We start from the raw sequence: 5091 nt of genomic DNA, 5'->3' as shown, positions 1-5091 counted from the left end.
AGGGAGAGGCTGTCCACTCCAGTATTCTTGGGCTTCCCTGGTGGCTCAGATGGTAAAGAATCCGCCTGCAACGTGGGACACCTGGGTTTGATCCTTGGGTTGGGAAGGTCCGCTGGAGGAGGGCGTGGCAACCCGCCCCAGTATTCTTGCCTGGAGAATCCCATGGACAGAGGAGCCTGGCGGGCTATGGTGCATGGGGTCACAGAGGGTCAGACATGACTGAGCAAGTAAGCATACAATCTAAGTTTCACTGTAATTCACGAGTTTCTAATTCTTGTACTTAAGACTGTTTCCTCCTATCTCTGCTTGTGACATTTATTTCGAATGAGACCTAAATACCAAGATTAGCTTACAAATTAAGACCAGAGTCAAATGCATTAGACCATAAAAACATAGATAAGAAGCTAGAGAATTTTTGAGCTGATGAAAATGTTAAAAATAATATATCCAACATTTTAAAAGAAACCTAAGTCCAAGGATGTGAAAAGACTTTCCAAATCTTGCATAGCTAGTTGGGGCCATGAAGCTAGTTGTGAGAATACATAGAAAGCAGGCTAGGTATACTTGATAAGAAAATAAACAAAGTCTTGGCAGAAGCCGAAGCTCCAATACTTTGGCCACCTGGTGCGAAGAGTGGACTCACTGGGAAAGACCCTGATGCTGGGAAAGATTGAAAGTAGGAGGAGAAGGAGATGACAGAGGATGAGATGGCTGGATGGCATCACTGACTCAATGGACATGTGTTTAAGCAAGCTTGGGGAGATGGTGAAGGACAGGGAAGCCTGGCGTGCTGCAGTCCATGGGGTCACAAAGAGTTGGACACAACTGAGTTACTGAACAACAACAACAGCATTTCACAATATTCCCAGGGGGTAGCCTCGTCCAGGGAGCAATGCCCGTGAGATCTTCTAGCACCGTTGTGGGCTGTAATGCCCGCTCGACTGCCAAGGCAGCTCCTTCACCACAAGCCAGAGTCCACAGGTTTTTTTTTTTAATTTCAGCATCACTTTGAATATATGATCTGTCCCCAACCTCCACAAACGGCATCTACACAGAACTACTAGGGTTAGAACTACTAGACTCATAAATGTTTTGTGAACAGAAAATACCAAGCTTCCATCAAACGCGTGAAGAAAATGTTTTAAATCACGAAGTCCACTCCCTGGTGTTTCTTTAATGAGTCAGGAAGCAGAAGGGGGAGGAAGGACATGTCAGCGAGAGCACCACCTCTGTGACTAAGAAGAGGGGAAAACCTGCCGGTCAGCAAAGTGAAAATCCCCTTCTATTTTAAGGAACACTCTCTCCCTGGAACCAGTCCCTCCAACGAGTAATTCGGGTTGGATCATATCCTCTTGGGACTGCTAACTTTCCAAAGAATAAGCCTTTGATGCATCGATTAAAAGGGAAAAATGCACTCTGACAGCTGAGGAGATCACTCGTTTCCAAATGGCCTGTGTGTTCTGCTGGTGCGGTGCCGGGAGCAGAGGACCCGGGCTCAGCCAGCTCCCGGCTCAGCGCGGGGAGAGAGCCTCCAGCGCGGCTCTCGGCCCCGGCCTCCGCGGGGCCTTCCCCCCGCTGGCCTCGCAAGGCCTCCGCTGGCCTCGTCATGGGGCAGGGGAGTAGATCCGACGGTGCTCTGAAGACTTGGTCAGCTTTCCGGGTGAAATCATGATGGTGCAGTGAAGTCGGGCTGGACCGAGACATTCATGAGTAGTTGCTGCTTGACGGCTCACCCATCTCGAGGGCAAACGACCACAGTCTACGCTGCAGACATCCTCATTATCCACTCTGCTGCTGTTTTTTGCTACGCTCATCCTCTCCTCCATGTCTCTGAATTTATTCTACCACGTAACCTCCTTATGAAAACTCCTACTTGTTTCTTAAATAATTGTGTTGTATATATTGAAAGAGTTGAACTAAAAAAAATAAACCCTTTTCCCAAGGAATGAGGAAAACAGATCTTCATTTCCATATCCCCAAAGACAGTTATAGAGAAACAAACTAACCATAACATCAAGCGGCAGACAACCTATTTATGAAGTTCCGCTGACGGCTCCGTGGAGACAAAGGGGCCCTGCTCTCCTGGAGAGCAGGGGCAGCATCACGTATATGTGGGATCTAAAACTAATCGTGCAAGTGTCCTTATTTGTCAGACAGACTCCCAGACTTGGAAAACTAATTTATGGTTACCAAAGGGGACCGGTTGGGGGACGGCTGAAAGAGGAGTCTGGGATGAACAAATACACACTGCTGTATATGAGACAGACAGTAAGGACCTCCTGCGTAGCGCAGGGAGCTCTACTCAGTATCCTGTGATAAGCTACATGGGGAAATAACCTGAAAAAGAATGGATAATGATATGCATAACTGCTTCACTTTGTTGTACACCTGAAACTAACACAACATTGTAAATCAGCTATACTCCAATTAAATAAATTTTAAAATAGTGCAAGTGAGGATAGGTTGAGAGCAGGACTCTAAAGAGAGGAATTCAAGTTCCTTGATTAGGGCCTAACTCCCTGCCAGGAGATGACTTAATTCAATTTTCTGCACCTGGAGGAACACACACACACACACACACACGCACGCATGCACACACACACACACAGAGTCCCTCTCTGCATAAATGGGAAGCCCTTCTCCTGGCCAGAAGCCTTGGGGTCTGCCTCCCAGCAGAGCGCGGCAGAGCGGGTCCCTTCCCCGCCTCCAGCAGCCGCCTCCCTCGGTGCCCCTGAGCAGCACAAACCAGATCCCCTCAAGTTGGCTGTTTCATTTCCTTAATCCTCACCTCCTTGTCTATTAAGTGGGCTCCCACGTTCGTCCTGCCTTTCTGGACTTACAGGGAGGAGCCAGAAGCCACAAGATTTGCCATGTGCACGTACAGTGAACATTCGGCAAACGGCTTTCTCTATTATTAAAACAGGGAACGTGGAGGAGAGAGGGAAGTTGGTTTTTATTTTTGAAGGGGGTGGGGGTGGGAAGAGTGGGTGGTTGTAACCGTGTTGAGTTTGAACATCTTCTAGACCAGTTTCATTTCTTGTGGAGAGAACTGGAAGTGTTAAGTCTGGACTCCATGGTGGGGTCAGGTCGAAAGGATAAATAAAATGAACCTGGAGCAAAATCAATTATTTTTCTGACAACTGGCAGCTATGAACAGAAAAAGACAGTGAGCTCAGGGGTCAGGTGGGAACTCATGAATAAAAGTTTATGAACTAAAGCTGAGGTTCCCAAAGTCTAGCATTTACCAGAATTGCCTGCAGGCCTTGCTTAAACAGACGGTGGGGTCCCACCCTGAGATTTTTGAACTGGGTCCCAGATGGAGGGCTTGAGAATTTGCATTTTGAACCAGAACCGAGGTGATGCTGATGCTGGGCCAGAGAATCAAGAATGGAGCTGCTGGTTTTGGTTAGCATCCACAGCAGCTTTTATTATTATTCATTTGTTTGGCCGTGCCTGACTGCATGTGGGATCTTAGTTCCTCAACCAGGGATCCAACCTGCGCCTCCTGCATTGAAAGCACAGAGTCTTAACTACTAGACCACCAGGAAGTCCCAGGGTAGCTTTAAAAGTGGGGAAGAAAATTAATTATTAAGTACCTACTATGTGCCAGGAGGTTCACAGGCATCATTTAATCTCATGAGCTCAACACCCATGAGAAGTGAGAGTTACCACCCAAGTTTTCAGATAGAGAAATTGCAACTCCGGGAGCTGAGGGACTTGCCCAAACCACCTGATGAGGCGAGTCGGGCACAGCGCTGATTCAGAGCAGTCAGCTCCAAAGCCTGTGTCCTTTCCAAATGCGTCATGCTCTCAGCTTCTCTTTGCAAGGAAAGTCTGGAGGGTTATAGGAAGCTTGTTTGGTAAGAAAGACCTTATCAAACATAAGGAAGTTTCCAGTGAGGTTGCAATTACCATCTAGATGGTAACAGCTTGGGAATCTGTCTTTGCAGGCCAGACCCAGTTCCTGAAACGGAGAGCTCAGCTGTCCACCTGTCATCTCCGACTGCCTCCCCGGGCGGTCAGCGTCCTCCTGAAGGGGGAACATTTTGCCTTCGCAAGCCCACAGCCGCTCTATCCTCGCAAACACTTAGCTGCATCCTTTAATGCATGGCTTTTACTGGAGGGTAGGTCGATTTACAGTCTTGTGTTAGTTGCTTCTGTACGGCAGAGGACATCAGTTATCTGTGCACACGTCCCCTCTTTGGGGGATTTCCTTCCCGTTTAGGTCACTCCGGAGCAAGGAGTAGAGTTCCCTGTGCCGTCCAGTAGGTTCTCACTAATTACCTTTTTTTTTTATGTTAGAAAGAAAAGTAAAAACCAAACTTTATTGTTGCTTTTTGCCATTTGGTAGCATTTTACACACAGGTTTCAAAAAAAATGTGGAACGCTTCACGAATTTGCGTGTCATCCTTACGCAAGGGCCATGCTAATCTTCTCTGTATCGTTCCAATTTTTAGTATATGTGCTGCCGAAGTGAGCACTAATTACCTATTTTATACATAGTGGGGTATATATGTCAATCCCCATCTCCCAGTTCATCCAACATCTTTCACCTCCTTGGTGTCCATATATTTGTTCTCTATGACTCTATTCTGCTCTGCAAATAGGTTTGTCTGTACCATTTTTCTAGATTCCACATACATGGTAGTTGTTAACACATGATACTTGTTTTTCTTTTTCCGACTTATTTCACCCTGTACGACAGTCTCTAGGTCCACCCACGTCTCTACAAATGACCCAGTTTTGCTCCTTTTTATGGTCAGTAATGTTCCATTGTGTATATGTCCCACATCTTCTTTATCCATTCCTCTGTTGATGGACAGCTTGTTGCTTCCATGTCCTGGCTACTGTAAATACTAATGCAACAAACACTTAAGCGTGTGTGCGCATGTGTCTGTTAGGTTAGGGTTTTCTCAGGGCATACTCCCAGTAGTGGAATCGCTGGGTCAGATGGTAGTTCTGGGCTTCCCTAGTGACTCAGCGGTAAAGAACCCACCTGCTTGCAGGAGACACGGGAAATGCAGGCTTGATCCCTGAGTGGGGAGATCCCCTGGATGAGGCCATGGCAACCCACGCCAGTATTCTTGCCTG

The 5091-nt window shown here is 47.1% G+C and overlaps 1 non-coding gene across 1 annotated transcript; it reads right to left on the bottom strand.

Moving 5' to 3' along the window:
- Window positions 1–4373: 4373 nt before the first annotated feature.
- LOC136143968 (U6 spliceosomal RNA) lies at window positions 4374–4481 on the bottom strand. The gene has a single exon (XR_010658456.1). It is a non-coding gene; the product is annotated as a U6 spliceosomal RNA (small nuclear RNA).
- Between the last annotated feature and the right edge of the window lie 610 nt (window positions 4482–5091).

The sequence above is a fragment of the Muntiacus reevesi genome, chromosome 10 (genome assembly GCF_963930625.1).
Source record: "Muntiacus reevesi chromosome 10, mMunRee1.1, whole genome shotgun sequence".
Classification (NCBI taxonomy): domain Eukaryota; kingdom Metazoa; phylum Chordata; class Mammalia; order Artiodactyla; family Cervidae; genus Muntiacus; species Muntiacus reevesi.
Note: the sequence above shows the minus strand (reverse complement) of the source record. Positions and strands in the feature narration are given on the sequence as shown.